The following is a 22106-nucleotide window of genomic DNA, read 5'->3' as shown; positions in this document are numbered from 1 at the left end:
ATGAAAAATGCTGGAGAGGATGTGGGAGAGTTGGAGCACTAATTCATTGTTGGTGCAGCTTTGAATGCATCCAAGCATTCTGGAGAGCAATTTGGAACTATGCCCAAAGGGCTACAAAAATGTGCATACCCTTTGACCCAGCAATATCGCTACTAGGACTATATCCCCAAGAGATCATAAAAATGGGAAAGGGTCCCACATGTACAAAAATATTTATAGCAGCACTCTATGTAGTTGCCAAAACCTGGAAGTCAAGGGGATGTCCATCAATTGGGGAATGGCTGAATGAATTATGGTATATGAATGTAATGGAGTACTATTGTGCCATAAGAAATGATGAACAAGAAGACTTCAGAGAGGCCTGGAAGGACTTATATGACCTGATGCTGAGTGAAAGGAGCAGAACCAGGAGAACTTTGTGCACAGCAACGACCACAGTGTGCGAGAGTTTTTTCTGGTAGACTTGGAATTTTGTAATAACGCAAGAACTTCTTATAAAAAAAAAAATCCCAATGGTGGTTCTCAAGGCAAAATGCCTTCCACACTCAGAGAAAAAATATGGAAGTCATTCGCAAAATGTAGCAGATCATGTTTGTGTATGTGTATGTGTTTGTGTATCATGTTTTGATTTGTTATATGATTTCTTTCATTTATTTTAGTCTGACTACATAGCATGACTACAGTGAAAATATACTCAATAGGAAAGTATATGTAGAACCTATACAGAATTGTATGCAGTCGTGGGGAGGGAGGGGGGTAGTGGGGGGTAGGTGGGGGGAGATAAAATCTCAATTGTATGGCAGTGATTATTAAACATTAAAAAATAATTTAAAAAAAAATATCTGCTTGGATCTATCATTTTTTGGCTTCTGCTGCTCTAAAATTTGTTTAGGGTCATTTTTACACGTATTTAAAGGGCTTTAGGGGGGGAACTTGAGCAGGCACATGCTTCTACTCTGCCATCTTGTCTCCACCCCACCTTCAGTAAATTAAAAAACTGCTTCAATGACCCTAAATTTCTCCCAGAGATTAAAGTGACATTTTTTTAATACACACACACACACACACACACACACACACACACATCCAGTATTGATATATAGTTAAGGGAAATGGAACATGAAAGTCTTTGGTAAATTGAAAATGAGCATGACAAAAGAGGAGAATAAAAATGTTTCCATTGAATTTTCAATAAGAAAACTCACTAAAATTAGAAATCTGAAGGTATATGTTCTTATTTTTTTTACTCATTTCATAAGTTAAACAAATGGTTCATATCAAAAGAGTGAAATACATTTTACAAAACTTCTCATTATCACTTTATCTTTATTCCTTTTAATTCATTCCACTACATTTTATATATGCTTATATTCTAGAGAAGGGAATGGCAAATTACTCGAGTATCTTTGCCAAGGAAACCACAAATAGGGTCCATAGAGAGTCAGACATGATGGAAACAACTGAACAACAACAAAATGTGCTTATACTTTCATCTATGACTCCAAGAAGCCTGAACATGTGTACTAGTGACACCCTGATAAAATAAACTTAGTAGGCAAGCTAAACCAGGTTGAAGGTTTCCAACAGCCTCAAACCAATGAGTGACCTAAAGTGATGTCTACCGCAAGCATGTGAAGACTTCCCCTGTTTGAATTGGTGGATGAGTACAAGTTCTTCCAATGGCAATGAAAGCAGCTGAGGCACGCAGTGTAAAGTGCTTAGAGCTAGGTCAGATATCAAAGACACCAAGGGTTCCACTGAATCCTGGGGCATCTCCAGTACTCTTGATTTTCATCTTGCCACTGGACTTTGATGAGTCTGGAAGTGAGAGAGAGGCTGAAAGCTTTGCACAAGTCTGACTTCCAGAATTTCAATTCATACAGAAACCATTATCCTGTGATGTCATTAGTCCTCTTTGAAAATGAAGGATGAGGGGCAGAGCCAAGACGGTGTAATAGAAAGATACACCTACTCTAACTCTTCCCCCATAGCCCTTAAAATACCTGTAAAAATGACCCTAAACAAATTCTAGAAAAACAGAAGCCACAAAATGACAAAGTGAAAGAGATTTTCAGGCCAAGACATCCTGGAAGTTGGACAGGAATCCCACCAGGCTTGGAGCAGATTGCAGCCTTCTGAGCACAGCACAGCCTTCTCCACACAGCACAAACAGGCCTTCAAGGCAAAATACTCTGAAATAGATATGGTTCCCAGTGTACTAAACCCACAAAAGCCAAAGATAGCTTCAAAGGTCAGTGAGAAAGCACTTTCACCTGAGGAAGAAGGGAGTTCTTACCCCAGCAGCCCCAAGATGGCAACCATAGCTACAGTACAATGTCCATTTTAGGATCCTTCCACCTAAATTCCCTGAGGAAATTGTGCAGTTGATCTGGATCTCATCCCGGAGTGGGAGTCCTGGGGTGAGGAGGAGAGTGTTGACATGATGGAGCTGGAGGCAGTTGTGGAGTGGGAACGCCACTCAAAGATTCTGGGTAGAAAAGCTCTTTTGCACTGGTCTCAGGGTGGAGAACAGCCCAGCCTTAGCACAGAGCACAAGCAGGCTTCAGGCAGAATCCTCTGCAGCAGAAGCAGCTATGGTTCCCATATTGCTCAACCCACAAACGCCCAAGACAGCTTCAAAGATTCTGGGCATAAAAGCTTGTGATATCTCTTAGAACAGAGCGTAGGCCAGGGGAGAAGCAAATACTTCTCTCCAGAGTGCCAGCTTGGAGGAACTGAGAACTTACAGGTCCACAGAATATACCCTCCTCTAAACAAAGGACCCAAAAGTCAAGTAACTGGCTGGGGGAAAGGCAAAAAAAAATGGAAATAAATTAGACTATAGAAGGTTACTCTTTTCGCAAACAGGTATTTTCTTCCATCATTTCAGATGAGGAAGAACAATGTTTACCACCACAGGAAGACTTAAAAGTCCAGGCTTTTGTATTCAAAACACTCAAAATAAATATACAACGGTCTCAGGTCATGGAAGAGTTCAAAAAGGATTTTGAAAATCAAGTAAGAGAGTTGGAGGAAAAATTGGGAAGAGAAATGAGAGAGAAGCAAGAAAATCAGAAAAAGCAAGTCAACAGCTTGAGAAAGGAGACCTAAAAATATGTTGAAGAAAATAACACCTTTAGCCCTGGGGAGACCTGAAACAGCAGCAGCAGGCAGCAGCCCAGGGCAAGAGACCAACAGAGCTGAGTGACAGTCACTGAGCCCCAGATATCAACCACAGAAGCTCCTGAGATTTTTAGCCTGCAGATTAAACATCTGTAACTCACCTACTTCAACTTCCAGGAGCCAGGATGGCAGAGTGATCAGTAAATGCTCTCTCCTCCCCACTTGATGACCTCAAAAGAACCATAAAATATATCCCCAGAAAACTCCGGAATCAGTGGGAACAGTAAGTGGGGGGGGGGATAGTCTCATAACACCTGAGGCTAGGAAAATAGCCATGGGGGATTTCTCCTACTGTGACAGAGGCTAACTGGAAGGAGAGTGGCCCCAGGGATGTGGAAACTCTCAGTAGGACCCAGGCGTGCCTCAGCTCTTAGGAGAGGAGCCCCAGGAGGGATGGAAACTCGCACTAGGATCCAAACAAGCCTCAGTACTCCAGGGGAAATGGAAAGACAATCATGCAGCTGGGATCACCAACCCTTGGGCTTCCCATTGCCTCAGCTCAGTTGAGGAGATCTCCCTTGACCAGACTACCCCTCCCCCACGCTTAACAAGCTAGTCCCAGGGCTGATTGGGGAAAAACAAAACAAAAAGACAAAAAGACAATTGCCCTTAGTTTCTTCACACCATTCAGCTCAGCAACAAGTTCCGCAGCTCCTAACTGAAAGAATCAGAACCCATAAGAGACAATCACTATCATGAGCAGGAAAAAGCAAAATAAGGGCGAAAAAAGAGGAGGATCTTTCTATGGGGACAAAGACCAAAACACAAATACCAAAGAGGTCAGTAGTGAGTCTGTATTTCCATCTGAAACTTCAGAAGGGCCTATGAACTGCTCACATGCACAAAAAGCTCTCCTGGAACACCTGAAGAAGGAAATAGAAGAGAAACTGGCCAATGATTTTAAAAGTATGAAACAAGAAATCCAGAAAGAGAACATTTCTTTAAAAAGGAAAATTGAACAAATGGAAAAGGAAGTTCAAAAACTAATTGGAGAAAATAATTCCTGAAAAGTAGCAATTGGACAGATGGAAAATGAGATGCAAAAGTTAAGTGAAAAAAAAATTTGATAAAAATTAGAATAATGCAAGTAGAAACCAATGACTCAATGAGACAGCAAGAAATAGTCAAACAAAATCTAAAGAATGAAAAGACAGAAGAAAATGCAAAATACTTAACTGGAAAAACAACTGACTTGGAAAACAGATGCAGGAGAGAAAAATTTAAGAATCATTGGCCTGCCAGAAATCCACCATGAAAAAAAGAATCTGGATTATATCTTTCAGGAAATCATCAAGGAAAACTGTCCAGAAGTGTTAGATCCAGAGGGCAAAATAGTCATCAATAGAATCCACCGTTCATGTCACGAAAGGGATTCCAAACTCAAAACCCCAAGAAATATTGTTGCTAAATTCCAGAACTATCAAGTGAAGGAAAAAAATATTACAAGCAGCCAGAAAGAAACCATTCAAATATTGAGGAGCTACAGTCAGGATCACACAGGACCGTGAAGCTTCTACATTAAAAGATCAAAGGAACTGGAATCCAATATTTCATAAGGCAAAGGAGATGGGACTACAACCAAGGATCAACTACCCAGCAAAGTCAGCATAATATTTCAAGCAAGGAGATGGTCATTTAATGAAGTAAGGGATTTCCAGACCTTCCTGACAAAAAAGCCAGAACTTAGTAAAAAATTTGATCTTCAAACGCAGGCCTCAAGAGAGGCAATAAACAGCAAAAAGGGGTAAAAACAAAACAAAACAAAACAAAACAAAACAAAACAAAACAAAAACTTTTTTAGTCAATTTGGGCAAACTCGTTTAACTCCCTATAAGGGAAATGATACCTATTAATCTTGAGAATTATACATCTATTATGAAATATAAAAGGGATCTACATAGAGGGAAGGGAATATAAAGTAAATGGTGGGATGATAAAAATATGATTTCAGTAGGCCAAAGGATTGCAACAGAAGGTGTGAAAAGGAGGAAACAGAAAATGGTAAATTACATCACAGGAAGAAGTACAAAATTATAGTAGAGGGAAAGAGAGGAGGGAGATGGGCATTGTTTGAGAGGTACTCTCATCTGATCTGGTTCAAGGAGGGAACAATGAACTTAATTAAGTATATAATACTAACTAGCTCTATAGGCATTAGGAGGGGAAGGGTGAAGCAAGGGGAGGGGAAATTAAAAGGGAGGGAAGAAGAAGTAAGGGTAAAGGAGAATGAAAAGGAGTGGGTCTAGAATGAGGAAGGGAAGCCTGCAGGAGGTGGTGGTAAAAAGTGAAAACTACAAAGGAGGGGAAGAGAGATGGGAGAATTAAAAGTGCAAAAAGGTGGAAAAGAGGATGGAGGGAAATATACAGATTGTAATAATAACTGTGAATGTAAATGGAATGAACTTTCCCATAAAACGGAGACAGATAGCAAAATGGATTAAAAGTAATATGTGGTTTACAAGACACACATATGAAACAGAGTGATACACACAAGGTGAAGGTAAAGAGTTGGAGCAGGGTATATTATGCTTCAGCTGATGTCAGAAAAGCAGGAGTAGCAATCTTAATCTCAGACAAAGCAAAAGCAGAAATAGATCTAATCAAAAGTTAAGGAAGGAAACTATATTCTGCTAAAAGGCACCATAGACAATGAAGCAATATCATTACTAAATATGTATGCTCCAAGTGGTATAGCATCCATATTCTTAGAAGAGAGGTTTGAGGGGTTGCAGGAAGAAATAGACACCAAAACTGTACTAGTGGGAGACGACAACCTCCCCCTCACTGAACTTGACAAATCTAACCTCGAAATAAACAAGAAAGTGGTAAAGGAGGTAAATAAATCTCTAGATAAGGTAGATATGATTGATCTATGGAGAAAATTGAATGGGAATAGAAAGGAATATACCTTTTTCTCAGCGGTACATGGAACATTTACAAGAATTGACCATGTACTAGGACATAAAAATCTCACAATCCAATGCAGAAAGACAGAGATAGTCAATGCATCCTTCTCAGATAATAATGCAATAAAAGTTATATGTAAAAAAGGCCATGGAAAGATAAACCAAAAATCAAAAGGAAACTAAATTATTTAATCCTGTAGAAGGAGTAGGTTAAACAACAAATCATAGAAACAATCAACAACTTCATTCAAGAGAATGACAATAATGAGACAACCTATCAAATCTTATGGGATACCACAAAAGCAGTTTTTTGGGGAAGTTTTATATCTGTGAATGCCTACATAAATAAAATAGAGAAAGAGGAGATCAATGACTTGGGCATGCAGCTGAAAATGATAGAAAAAGAATAAATTGAAAATCCCCAAGTAAATACCAAATTAGAAATATTGAAAACCAAAGGACAGATTAATAACATTGAAATTAAGAAAATTATTAAATTAATGAATAAAACCAATAGTTGGTTTTATGAAAAAAACTAATAAAATTGATAAACATTTGGTAACCTTGATTAAAAAAAGAAACAAGAAAATCATATTACTAATATCAGAAATGAAAGGGATGAATTCACCTCCAATGAGGAGGAAATTAAAACAATAATTAGAAACTACTTTGCCTAACTTTATGCCCGTAAATTCGACAACCTAAATGAGATAGATGAGTATTTTAAAAAATACAAATTGCCCAGATTGACAGAAGAGGAAGTTGAATACTTAAACAACTCCATCTCGGAAAAAGAAACTGAACAAGCCATCAATGAACTCCCTAGGAAAAAATCTCCAGGGCCAGATGGATTTACAAGTGAATTCTTTCAAACATTTAAAGAACAGTTAATTCCAATACTGTATAGACCTTTTTTGAAAATTGGGGAAAAAGGAGTCCTTCCAAATTCTTTCTATGATACAAATATGGTTTTGATACTTAAACCAGGAAGAGACAAAACAGAGAGAGAAAATTATAGACCAATTTCTCTGCTGAATATAGACGAAAAAATTTTAAATAAGATTTTAGCCAAATGAATACAGCATCTTATCACCAGAATAATATAGTGTGATAAGGCAGAATTCATACCAGGAATGCAGGATTGGTTCAGTATTAGGAAAAATACTAGCATTATCAATCATATCAAAAACAAAACTAACAGAAACCACATGATTATCTCATGCTTTGTTTGCATGTCTCTCATTGCTCTTCCCAGTTTTTCCTCCACCTCTCTAACTTGATTTTCAAAATCCTTTTTGAGCTCTTCCATGGCCTGAGCCCATTGGGTGGGCTGGGATACAGAAGCCTTGACTTCTGTGTCTTTCCCTGATGGTAAGCATTGATCTTCCTCATCAGAAAGGAAGGGAGGAAATACCTGTTTACCAAGAAAGTAACCTTCTATAGTCTTATTTTTTTTTCCCCTTTTCTGGGCATTTTCCCAGCCAGTGACTTGACTTCTGAGTATTCTCTTCACACCCACTTTGCCTCCAGGTCTGCCCAGCCAGCACTTGGGGTCTGAGATTTCAATGCTGCTTCCCAGCCTCAGGGCTTTGGGCGGGGACAGGGCTGCTATTCAGTATGAGATTAAGTTCAGGTGCTCAGGTTGGGGCAGGGCCGCCTCACAGGCTCAGTTCCCTCAGGGGGTTTATGCACAGACCTTCAACAATGGATCGGAGCTCCTGCCTGCTTGGGGAGTCCCAGTCTGCTGCCGCCTCCACTGCTGCCTCCCGAGGGGGCCCGAGCCACGGGGGAACCCCACTCCATCCTCGACCCGCCAAAGAGACCCTCTCACCAACCCTCGCCACCTGTGGGTGGAGGGACCTGTGCAGCTGCTGGAGATTCTGTCCCTGAAGTCTGCTTGGATCTGCTCCTCTCAGTGCTGTGTGGCCAACGCAGGGCTGGGCTGGGCTCCAGGTCCGGGGCGCAAAAGACCTTTTGCAAGAGGTTTTCAGGCTCTCTGGAACAGAAATCTCATCTGCTCTGTTGTTCTATGGCTTGTGCTTCTCCAGAATTTGTTGGTAGTTCTTTTTTACAGATATTTTATGTGCTGTGGGAGCTAGCGTATGTGTGTCTTTCTACTCCGCCATCTTGGCTCCGCCCGCCCTGATTATCTCAATAGATGCAGAAGAAGCTTTTGATACAACACAACACCCATTACTATTAAAAACATTTGAGAATATAGGAATAAAGGGAACTTTCCATAAAATAATAAGCAGTGTCTACCTAAAACCTTCTGCAAGCATTATATGCAATGGAGATAAGGCAGATGCATTTCCAATAAGATCAGGGGTGAAACAAGGATGTCCATTAGACAAAATAAATAAATTGAAGGATTTAGAATAGGCAAAGAAGAAACCCTTTACAGAGAGTATGATGATATACTTAGAGAATCCCAGAAATTCAAGTAAAAAAAAAAAACTACTTGAAATAATAAACAATTTTGGTAAAGTTGCAGGTTACAAAATAAACTCGCACAAATCTTCTCCATTCCTATATATTAGTAACAAAATCCAACAGCAAGAGATAGAAAGAGAAATCCCATTTAAAGCTAGGGTAGATACTTTAAAATATTTGGGAGTTTACCTGCCAAAACAAACCCAGGGATTACATTAACAGAATTATAAGATATTTTTTGCACAAATAAAGTCAAATCCAAGTAAATGGAAACAAAACATCAGTTGCTCATGTATAGGCTGATCCAGTATGATAAAAATTACAATTCTACCTAAATTAATTTACTTATGTAGTGCCATACCAATTAAACTATCAGATAATTATTTTCCAGAGCTGGATGAAATAATATCAAAACTCATCTGGAAGAACAAAGGTCCAGAATATGAATGGGAACTAATGAAAAGAAATGCTAGGGAAATTGGCCTAGAGCTACCAGATCTCAAATTGTATTAGAAGGCAGCAACTATGAAAACCACTTGGGACTGGCTAAGAAACAGAAGGGTAGACAAGAGGAATATGCTAGGCACTCAAGACTCAGTAGGCAATGAATATAGCAATCTCCTGTTTGATAAACCCAAGGACCCCAGCTTCTGGGATAAGAATTCACTCTTTGACAAAAATTACTCACGGCTTTTGACAGGGAGGAGCTAAGATGGTGGAGTAGAAAGATAAACATATGCTAACTCCTAACCCACAGCCCATAAAATACCTGTAAAGAACTCCCAACAAATTCTGGAGCAGCAGAAGCCACAGAACAACAGAGTGGAGGAGATCTCTGTTCCAGAGAGACCTGAAAAACCAACGGGAAAAGTCTGTTGAGCGAGGGACCCGGAGCAGAACCCAGCCCTGCCTTGGCCACGTGGCACCGAGGGGAGCAGATCTGAGCATGCTTCAGGGATAGAATCTGCAGTGGCAGCGCAGGTCCCTCCACCCGCAGGCGCCAAAGGTCAGTGAGAGGGTCTTTTTGGCCAGCTGAGAGGGGAGCAGGGTGTCCCCATAACTCCGGCCCCCTCGGGAGACAGCAGCGGAAGCAGCAGCAGACAGGGGCTCCCAAAGGAGGCAGGAGCTCAGATTCATTCTTGAAGGTATCCTCGTAAACCCCCTGAGGGAACTGAGCCCCTTGTGGCAGCCCTGCCTCCACCTGACCAACTGAACTTAATCTCACACTAAATAGCAACCCCGCCTCCACCAAAAGCCCTGAGGCTGGGAAGCAGCATTCAAACCTCAGCCCCCAAGCACCAGCTGGGTGGAACGGGAGGGGAGATGGGTGTGGAGAGGAAACTCAGAAGTCAAGTAGCTGGCTGGGAAAATGCCCAGAAAAGGTGGGAAAATAATAAGACCATAGAAGGTTACTTTCTTGGGGAACAGGTGTCTCCTCCCATCCCTTCGGATTAGGAAGATCAAGGCATACTGTCAGAGGAAGTCAAAGACCCTCCCTCCAAAGGGGACTTCAACTTGGCTCAGACAAAAATTACTCTCAAACCTGCATAACAGTGTGGTGGAAATTAGGCATAGCCCAATGTCTGTCACTGTACACAAGAATAAAATCCAAATGGGTACACGATCTAGCTATAAAGATTGATTCCTTGGACAAACTGGAGGAGCAAGGAATAGTGTATTTATCAGATTTATGGAGAAGGGAAGAATTTTTTACCAAAGAAGAGATAGAAAGCATTATGAAAAGCAAGATGGATAATTTTGATTACATTAAACTGAAAAGTTTTTGCATAACCCAACCCAATGCCACCAAAATTCAGAGGGATGTGGTGTATTGAGAAAGAATTTTTACAGCTAATCTCGGGGATAAAGACCTCATTTCTAGAATATATAGAGAATTAAGTCAAATGTACAACAATACAAATCATTCTCCAATTGGTAATTGGTCAAAGGATATGAACAGGCAATTTTCAGAGGAAGCAATTAAAGATATCTATAATCATGAAAAAATGCTCTCAATCACTTTTGATTAGAGAGATGCAAATCAAAACCACTCTGAGGTACCACATCACACCTGTTGGATTGGCAAGCATGACAGAACAGGAAAATGATGGATGTTGTAGAGGATGTGGGAGAGTTGGAACATTGGTTTGTTGTTGGTGGAGCTGTTGGCTCATTTTACTATTCTGGAGCTACGCCTGAAGGGCTACAGGAGTGTGTATGCCCTTTAACCCAGCAATGTCACTTCTGGGACTGTATCCCCAAGAGATCATGGAAATGGGAGGGGGTCCCACGTGTACAAAAAACTATTTATAGTAGTGTTCTTTGTGGTGGGCAGGAACTGGAGATCAGGGGGATGCCCGTCAATATAGAAATGACTGAATAAATTATGGCATATGAATGCAATTGAATACTGTTGTGCTATGGGAAATGATGGGCAAGAGGACTTAGGAGAGACCTGGAAAGAGTTATATGATCTGAAGCAGAGAGAGGGAAGCAGAGCCAGGAGAACTTTGTACACAGTGTCGAACACAGTGTGTGGGAGTTTTTTCTGGTAGACTTGTGTCTTCATCGCAATGCAAGGACTTATAAATTCCCTGTGATCTTCTAAGGAAGAATGCCTTCCACATCCAGGGCAGGAACTAGGGAATTCAATAGCAGAATGTAGCAGATCATTTTGTGTATGTGTGTTTTGAATGTTTTGGTTTGTTATATGATTTCTCCCATTTATTTTGTTTCTTCTGTGGAGCATGACTATAGTGAAAATGTATTCAGTGGGAATGTATGTGTAGATCCTGTACAGAACTGTGTGCCACCTAGTGGAGGGAGGAGGTTGTGGGGGATAGGTAGGGGGGAAAAATCTGGGTTTTGTGGTAGTAATTGTGGAACACTGAAAATAAATAAAATTAATATAAAAAAAACCCCACCTTTATAAATAGGCTAACTCAGTTTGCATAAGAGGTCCGTAAAGCCCACTGAGGAGAAGAATGCTTTCAAAAGCAGAATTAGCCAAATAGAAAAGAAGGTGCAAAAGCTCATTGAAGAAATAGTTTTTTAAAAATGAGAATGGAGTAAATGGAAGCTAAAGACTTTATGAGAAACCAAAAAATTACAAAACAAAAGGAAAAGAATGAAAAAAAGAAGACAATGTGAAATTTCTCATTGGACAAAGATTGGAAAATCATTTCAGGAGAGACGATTTAAAATTTTCAGAACTATTTAAAAGCCATGATCAAAAAATAACCTAGACGTCATCTTTCATGAAATTACCAAGGAAAACTGCCCAGATATTATAGAACCAAAGAGTAACATAAATATTGAAAGAATCCACCTATGACCTCCTGAAAGAGATTGGAAAAGACAAACTCCTAGGAATACTGTAGCCAAATCCCAGAGTTCCCAGATCAAGGAGAAAATATTGGAAGCAGCTGGAACGAAAAATATCGAGTACTGTGGAAATACAATCAAGATAACACAAAATCTAGAAGCTTCTACATTATGAGATCGAAGGACTTGGAATATGATATTTCAGAAGTCAAACCAAGAGTCACCTAGCCAGCAAAACTGAGTCTAATACTTCAGGGGAAAATGGTCATTCAATGAAACAGAGAATTTTCAAGCATTCTTGATGAAAAAAAGAACAGAATAGAAAATTTGACTTTCAAACACAAGAATCAAAAGAAGCATGAGAAGTTAAACAGGAAAGAGAAATCATAAAGGACTTACTAATGTTGAACTGTTTACATTGTTATGTGGAAAGATAATATTTCTAATTCTTGAAACTTTTCTCAGTATTGAAGTAGTTGAAAGAATTCTGCAGATAGACAGACAGACAGACAGACAGACAGACAGACAGACAGACAGATAGATAGATAGATAGATAGATAGATAGATAGATAGATATAGATATAGATATAGACAGAGAGCACACGGTGATTTGAATAAGAAGGGATGATACCTCAAAAAATAAAATTAAAGGGTTAGAGAGGAATATATTGGGAGGAGAAAGGGAGAAATGGAATGGGGGAAATCATTTCTTATCAAAGAGGCAAGAAAAAGCTTTTTAAATGGAGGGGAAAGGGGAGGTGAGAGAGAAAAGGTGAAGCCTACTCTCATTACATTTGGCCTAAGGAAGGAATAACATGCACACTCAATTTGGTATGAAAATGTATATTACACTACAGGAAAGTAGGCGAGATGGAGATACCTGGGGTGGGTGTGATGACAGAAGGGAGAGCAAATGGGAGGAGGGAATAATTTGAAGTAAACACTTTTGTAGAGGGACAAGGTCAAAAGAGAGAGTAGAATAAATTGGGGACAAGATAGGATGGAGGGAAAATAGTTCTCTTACACAACATGAGTATTATGGAAGTCTTTTGCAAAACTACATATGTATGGCCTATGTTGAATTATTTGCCATCCCAGGGGAATGGGTTGGGAAGGATGAGGGAAGAGAAGTAGTAACTCAAAGTTGTGGGAACGAATGTTGAGAATAGTTTTTGCATGCAACTGAGAAATAAGAAATATATTTAATGGGGTATACAAATCTATCTTGCCTTACAAGAAAAGAGAGAAGATGGGGATAAGGGAAAGGAGGCATGTGATAGAAGGAAGGGCAGATTGGGGACAGGGGTAATCAGAATGCATGGTGTTTTGTGGGGGGGAGGGGAGAGATGAGCAGAAAATTAGAAATTCAATATTTTGTGAAAATCAATGCTGAAAACTCAAAAAAAAAATAAACTTTAAAAAAAGAAAATGAAGGATGAAGACTCACTTTTAAGAGTAAGATGGCAGAGTAAGCAGTAAATTTCTATCACTATGTCTTCTAGATCTCTTTAAAAAGCAGAAAATACACCCCAGTAAAAAATCCTGGGACAACATAGACAACAGAAAGAAATGGTGGAGCAAGTATTTGGACCTGGAAATTGGGAGAATCAGCACAAAAGATACATTTCTCTAAAGTCAAATGGGAGTGCATTCCAGGATAGAAAGTATTCCTACAAGTTGATGGCAAGTCCCTCCTCCATCTTAGCAAATCAGTGGGAGATCCTAAGATTAAGGGAGAGGTGAATTATGCAAATGCCTACATGAGTTCTCCCCCGCTCCCCTTATGTGTTTGAGCATAGCCAAGGGAACTGGCAACATCAAGTTGGGAAAACCACCACATTCACCGGAACAATTCCAGGTGGTTAATTGTGCTCCAACTGTCAAATTCCCCTGCTTCAGTGTGGTCCCAAATGAGCAAACATTCTCCAGGAGCCAAAATTCCCCATGATTCAATGACCTCTAGGAAAATGCATAAAATTCCACCTGACACCAGCATTAGGACCCCAGCTTAGCCCCAGGTTAGCTGCCAGACTCCCAGAACTTCCAGCTGCCAACACCTGAGGACCCAGCATGTGAAGCCAATGACCAAATCCCTGCTTTCAGCATAAGAAATTTGGTACAGTGTCCTCTCTGCTCTACCAGGAGAGCTCAACTATGAAAGCTTATTTTGAAATAGACAAACATCATGAACAAGAAGAAGACAGGACCATTGATCACAGTGTTATTATGGTGAAAGGGAAGATCAAACACAAATACAAAAGAGGACAACATTGTCAATATGCTTACATCTGAAAACTCAAAGGAAATACCAACTGGTCCCAAGCCCTAAAAGCTTTCTTGGAAGAGCTCAAAAAGTATTTTTAGAGTCTAATAAGAGAAATCAAAGAAAAAATGGGAGAAAATGATATGCACGTGAGAAAGAGTCAGCAGTTTGTAAAAGGAAGGACAAAATTTGACTAAAGAAAATAACTCCTTTAAACATTTACTTGGCCAAATGGAAAAGAAGGTACAGAAATTGACTAAAGAAAAGAATGTTATTAACTAGAATTGGGCATTTGGAAGCTAATGACTCTACGAGACATCAAGAATTACTCAAAATTAAAAGAATGAAATAAATAGAAGAAAATGTAAAATAACTCATTAGAAAAAAAACAGCTGTCCTGGAAATAGATACAGGAGTGATAACTTCAGAATTCTTGCTCTACATGAAAGCCATGATCAAAAAAAAAAAGAACAGAACAGAACAGAACCTGGACAGCATCTTTCAAGACATCATCAAGGGTGACTTCTGCCCTGAGGTCCTAGAACCAGCAGCTAAAATACTTATTTAAAGAATTTACCTATCACTTCACAAAAGAGATCCCCAAATGAAAACATCAAGGAATATTGTAGCCAAATTCAGGAATTATCAGGTCAAGGAAAAAATAGTGCAAACAATCCAAAAGAAGCGATGTAAATATCATGGAACCACAATCTGAATTATGCAGTACCTAGCAACTTCTATATTGAAGGTTCATAGAATTTGGAATATGAAATTTCGTAGGTAAATAAGTTTGATTACAGTCAAGGATCAACTACTTGACAAAACCGAACATAATCTTTCAGGGGAGGAGGTGGAACATTCAATAAAGTAGGAGACTTCCAAACCTTCCTGAGCTAAAGGGCAGAACTCCACAGAACATTCTCTCTTAAAAAACAAAACTCAAAAAAGATATAAAAAGTTAAACAATAAAGACAATAAAATCTTTGTTATTTAGTGAGGGTAATTTGTTTACATCCCTACAGGGGAAGATGATGCTTGTAAGTCTTCAGAACTGTATCTTTATTATTGTATTTAGAATGGATATTCATAGACAGAGGGTGTTGGTATAAATTGACTTTGATGTTACGATATAAAAATTAAAGGGTAAAAAAAGGTTGTACTAGGAGAAGAGGAAACGAGTAGACAGAAAAGGTTAAATTACATCACATGAAGAGGAGTAAAGACCTATAACAGTAGAGAGAAATAAGTGACAGAGTTAAGCGTTGTCTGAATCATACTTTCATCAGATTTAGCTCTAAGAAGGAATAACATGCACACTCTCTTGGATATAGAAATCTGTCTTTCTATAGGAGGTGGAAGAGGAAATGACAAAGAAAGGAGGTAGACAGAAGGGAGGGTAGAATGGTAGGAAGAAATAGTAGGGGAAAGGCAGAAGAACAGAGAAGGCTGACTGGGGGAGGCAAGGTTCAGAAGCAAAATTACCAGCGAGGAGGGCATAAACGGCAGGGGCAGGGAGGATAGGATAGAGAGAAAGAGTTAGGAATCCTAACAATGAAAGTGAATGGGATGACCTCTCTCATAAAATGGAAGCAAACAACATAGTGGACTAAAAACCAGAATCCTACAATATGCTGTTTATAAAGAACATATTTGAATCAGAGAGATACACACAGAGTAAAGGTAAAAAGCAGGAGCAGAAAATTTTAAAAAGCAGGGGTAGCCATCCTGATCTGAGACAAAGCAAAAGGAAACGCAGATCTAATTCAAAGAGCTAAGGAAGAAAATGGCATCCTGCTAAAAGGTGGACAATGAACTAACGTCAATATGACACATATAAGCAACAACTGGTACAACATCCACTTTCTGAAAGAAGTTAAATGAGTAACATGAAGAAATTCTTAAACAGCAAAACTCTGCTAGTTCCGGACCTCAATCTCTCACTCTCAGAACTAGATAAATCCAACCACAAAATAAACAATAAAGAAGTTAAGGAGGTGAGTAGGGTTTTAGAAATTTAGAAGTGGTAGACTTCTGAAGAAAATTAATTAAATTTTGTTAAATTTTATAATTTATAAAAAGGAATATATATTTTTCTCAGTGGTACATGGCATTTTCACAAAAATCGACCATAGAACATAAAAATCTCACAATTAAACGCAGAAATATTAAATGGATCTTTTTCAGATCATACACAAACTCACACATTAAAGAACCACAAAAAGACAGACTAAAGATTAACTGGACAGTAATTAATCTAATCCTAAAAGAATGAGTGGTTCAAAAAACAAATTGCAAAAACAATTACTTTAACAAACTGAAAGACAATAATGAGACAATGTACCAAAACTTACGGGATGCATCTAAAGTGATCGTAGGGGAAATTTTATATCTCTAAATGTTTACATGAATAAAGTAGAGAAGAAAAGATCAATGAATTGGGCGTGCAACTTAAGTAGTTAGAAAAAGAACAAATTTAAAATAAATAATTCAATACCAAATTAGAAATTTGAAAATTAAGAGGAGTGATTAACAAAACTGGAATAAAGAAACCTATTGACAATGAAGACTTGGTCCGAGGAAAAAAAACAAAATAAATAAACTTTTAGTTAATTAGATTTAGAAAAGAAAGAAGAAAACCAAATTTCCAGTATCAAATATGAAAAGGGTGAATTCACCAACAACAAAGAGGAAATTAAAATAATAATTACCAGCTTTTTTGCTCAATACATGCCAATGAATCTGAAAATTTTAGTGAAATGTATGCATACTTACAAAAATGCAAATTTCCCACATTAACAGGAGAGGAAGTACTCAAGTAACCCCACTTCAGAAAAATAAGTTGAACAATCAATGAATGATCTCAGAAAAATATCTAGGGTCAGCTGGATTCACAAGTGAATTCTACCAAACACTTATAGGCCAATTAATTTCAATATTATCCAAAAGAATTGAAAAAATTAGGAAAAAATTATTCCTACCAATTTTTTTTTCTGCAATACTCAGTATGGTGCTGATACCTAAACCATGAAGAGTCAAAACAGAGAAAGAAAATTATAGACCAATTTCCCTAATGGATATAAATGCCAAAATTTTAAGTTAAATAAGAACAAAGAGATTACACTACTTATTATAAGGATAATACACTGACTAGGTGGAATTTATACTGGGAATTCAAAGTTGATTTAATATTATGAAAAATATCAGCATAATTGGCGATATTAACAACAAAATGACACAAACCGTATGATTCTCTCAATAGTTAAAGAAAAAAAAACTTTTTGATAAAAACATCATTCATTCCTATGATAAACAGTAGAGAACAAAGGCCTCATTTCTAAAATATATAGAGAAATGAGTCAAATGTACAGGAATACAAGTCATTCCCCAAATGATAAATGGTCAAATCATATGAACAGGCAGTTTTCAGATGAAGAAATTAAAGCTATTTCTAGTCATATAAAAAAAATGCTCTAAATCACTATCTACTAGAGATATGCAAATCAAAGCAACTCTGAAGTATGCCATCACACCTATCAACTGGCTAACAGGATAAAATAGAAATTGATAAATGGAGAAAGTGTGGGAAAGATGGAAGACTAATGGATTGCTGGAGCAGTAATCTGATCCAACCATTCTGGAGAGCAATTGGGAACTATGCCCAAAGGGCTATAAAAATGTTCATACTCTTTGACCCAGAAATGCCACTTCTATGGTTGTATCCCAAAGAGACCATGCAAATGGGAAAAGGACTAATATGCACAAAATTATTTGTAGCAGCTATTTTTGTGGGGCCAAGAATTGAAAATCAAGGGAATATCCATCAATTGGAGAATGGCTGAACAAGTTGTGGTGCATGAATATAACGAAATGCTATTGTGCTGTAAGAAATGACGAATAGGCAGACTTCAGAAAAACCGGGAAAGACTTTTATGAACTAATGCTGATTTAAATGAACAGAACTAGGAAAACATTATACACAGCAACAGCCACAGTCTACAAAGACAGTTTCTGACAGACTGAATCCTTCACAGGCATGCAAGGACCTAAAACATTTCCAAAGGACTCTTGATCGAAAATGCCATCCTCATCCAGGGAAAGAACCATCGAATTGGAATGCAGAATGGAACAGATTATTTTCTCTTTTGTTATGCTTGGTTTTATTTCAGGTTTTCTTATAATTTCTCCCATTTGTTTTAGCTATTCCATGCAACATGACTAATGTGAAAATATGTTTAATAGGAATATATATGACCTTCTTATAGAGCAGGAGTTCAGAAGTCATTCTCTTTCCTTTCTTTCAAGATGGCAAAAAAAAACCCTCAAAGAAATCAAAGGAAAAGTAGGTCAAAAAGGAAGAAAAAAGAACAAAAAGGACAATGTGGCTGAATCCCAGTTTTGTCATCTGCAACATGGATATAATAATAAATGTAGGATTTTTGTGAGGTTCAAATAAAAAATGAATTAAAGCATTTTAGCCTTGACCTCTTGGTCTCCATGATGGCAGGGCTATGACAAAGAGTACCTCAAAAGAGACAGCTGTTATGATTGGATTCTAGCCTAAAGAGTTGAAACCTGACCGGCTAATAAATAGGACAGAATTATAGATTTTTGACTCTTACAATGAAAATAGAAGCAGTGTTTTTTTGGGGAAAATTTTTGGGAAAAAGAATTTGAAGGGACCTGACCCTATTAGGGTATAAGTAAAATATCCTAGACACAAGATGATATGAGTCTGAACTAGGTTAATGGCATCAAGAATCAAAAGTTAATATTGAATATGAGACACTGTGAAGGTAAAACCAACCAAGAAACTAAAAGCATCTATTGAAAATCATTTGATATACCTTTGGTCTATATCACTACCACATCCCGTAAAATAATTAGGTGGGAAAGGAGGAGGTCCAAGGTTTTATAATCTTATTTCAAGTTCCTAAATTGCAAAATTTAAAATTTCACAAGACTGTGTTAGAGCTCAGTCAAAACCAATTGATCATAATAATAGAAGGCTGTAGTTTTACAATATCAGAACTCTATGAAGAGCCAGAAGAAGATGAAAAATTTTCTGTGATCTGTCACTGAATCGATACTATCTTTTAGTAGTCTACTGAAATCTGGTTAAGTACAAAGGCATATGGAGGAATGAGTAATTATAGTCTTCCCAGTTAAGTCTGTTTTAATAAAATCATAATGATACTTTAGGAGATATAGGACACCTGGTTTAGAAAAAAGCAGGTCTGATAAAGAAGAGAAGTATTTACTTTTTCCTATTATTTTTTTATTTGAGTAATAGTGTTCAACACAAAGAAAGACACATTTTATGAGAGACTTGACTAAAGGTTTTCCTGTGGTTCTTATTAATTTAGACATGAAACAAAATAATGCTTTGTTAATTTGACTTTGCTGCTTTCTCGTTAGAAGGCCATTTTTAAAATTTCTGTCTATCTCCATAAGTCATGAACTGCTTATGAATAATATAACTCCACTAAATTTATAAAAATTCACAAAAGGTGGCATAGATAAGGTGTTATTTTATCAAAAATTAAAATATCACTCATATTAGTTTTAAGTAATTTAATTACAATCTTCATCTTATTTAATAGCTAACCGGTAAAAATGAATGGCACCCTCAGATAGCTTTACATTCAATCACTCAATAAAACTTTATTAATCAACATTTTAGGTATTAGGGATAGACACAAAGACAAAAATAAAACTGTCCGTTACCTCAAGTAGGATACATTTTATTAGGTTATATAGAATACACACGTATAAGCATTGATTGCTGTTGTTGCTCATCCTTCATTTTCATTCTGTAAAATTTTATCTATTTTTAGTTTTCGACATTGATTTCTATAAGATTTTAAGTTCTAAACTTTTTCTCTCTTCCTCCATTCCCCCCTGGCCAAAATGACATGGAATCTAACATAGGCTATACATGTACAATTGTATGAAACATATTTCAACATTATTCATGTGCAAAAAAAAAACAATTAGAACCACAGGGAAATCCACTAGAAAGAAGAAAAAAGATAAAAATATTGAGAGGAAGAGAGAGAGGGGAGAGAGAGAGAGAGAGAGAGAGAGAGAGAGAGAGAGAGAGAGAGAGAGAGAGAGAGAGAAGTAGTAGTAGTAGTAGTAGTAGTAGTAGTAGTAGTAGTAGTAGTAGTAGCAGTAGTAGTAGTTATATTACTAGTAATATGCCTTGATCTGCATTCAGACTTCATAGTATTATGGAATACTTTTTCTCGAGAGAGCTCTGTCCCACAGTTATTATACCTTAAACTTGAGAGTTTGTGTGTTGTGGCCTCTGCTTCTTTCAGCTAGAAACTAAAATGCTGCAGTTTACCTGGTAGTGAGCTAGCTGATGTTTGAAAACAGAGGCCAGGTTAGTTCTTTCTGGGTTTTCCACCCAGTTACCCTGGAGCTAGCTCTTTAAGTGTGGGGTGGGGTTTGTCTGGACACAGGAGCCTCCTCTGCTGAGCTAGAGCATAGGCAAACACAGCTGCCTGTGCTAGTGTCTTCCATATTCTGTGTTGACACATGCCTGGGGTCATGGTGTTGGCAGTTGCTGTCTTCATTCCCCTGAGGTTCAGGATCTTCTCCTGATTTGTTAAAGTGTGGCTCTCTGGGACAGCTCTGATCCTGCCCTAGTCTCCCTTGGCCACAGCAAAAGGAACCCTCCTTAGTGATCTATCTCTCCTGACATGCTGAAAGTCTGTTTACCCCTTCTGTTGGTCCCACTGTTCTAGGGTTTTTCTCAGGGAGATATTCTCTGGGTTCGTCAAGGTCAATAAGGGGAGGGAGATAGCAATTACCAATCACTCCTCCATCTTGGCTCCCAGAACCAGAAATCCCAAGTCAATGTGTTATGCTAGATGACTTTGTCCCTTTTTCCCTTTTATAGTGAATTCCTATAATTAAGAAGTTCTTCAAGTACAAGACTAAGTTTATTAAATAATAGATGGAAATTGGAACATTTCTGAGTCACTATAATGGATGCAAGAATGAATAGCTTACAATTTTAACCTATATGCGTGGCCAGATCGATAAACCAAGGAGATTACATCCTCCAAAGAAAGAAATGATTAAACAAGGTAATGAAACAGAGATACAATGTGATAGATGTCTAATTAAATAGGACAGCAAATTTTGAGGAAAAGCACCAGAAGCAGATTGATTTCTCTCAGAATTATATACAGATGTATAGCATTGGATTCCGTAATTTTTTATCATGGAAATTCAAACTTTGGACATGTTTTGGTAGTAAGATTTGAAATCTGGATTTTGGAGCCAAAATTGCATAAGATAGTAGTAAAAGTGAAATTATTTCCCCTTTATTAAATATCTATCTAATAATTTTCAAAGACATATGTGTTAATTTTATGGTTGAACCCTCACATTTTATAAGATTCTTATACCAGGTACAGTATTTAGGTAAGGATAGAGACAGCAAATAATATAAACTGAAATTCTCTGAAGTTTGAAAAATGGAGAACCAAATTTAAGTGATTGTACCAATTTATATTATCAGGAGTATCTGGAACAGATGGAGGCTAATGATTTTATGAGAAACCAAGAAATCACAAAACAAAATGAAAAGAATGAAAAAATGGAAAATAATGTGAAATGTCTCATTGGAAAAACAACTGACCTGAAAAACAGATCCAGGAGAGACAATTTAAAAATTATGGGACTACCTGAAAGCTATGATCAAAAGAAGAGCCTAGACATCATCTTTCATGAAATTATCAAGGAAAACTGCCCAGATATTCGAGAACCAGAGGGCAAAATAAATGTTGAAAGAATCCACCAATCACCACCTGAAAGAGATCCAAAAAGAGAAACTCCAAGGAACATTGTGGCCAAATTCCAGAGTTCCCACATCAAGGAGAAAATATGGCAACCAGGTAGAAAGAAACAATTCAAGTATTGTGGAAATATAATCAGGATAACACAAGATCTAGCAGCTTCTACATTAAGGGATCAAAGGGTATGGA

This window comes from Notamacropus eugenii, chromosome 1, assembly GCF_028372415.1.
Source record: "Notamacropus eugenii isolate mMacEug1 chromosome 1, mMacEug1.pri_v2, whole genome shotgun sequence".
Taxonomy (NCBI): Eukaryota; Metazoa; Chordata; class Mammalia; order Diprotodontia; family Macropodidae; genus Notamacropus; species Notamacropus eugenii.
Note: the sequence above shows the minus strand (reverse complement) of the source record.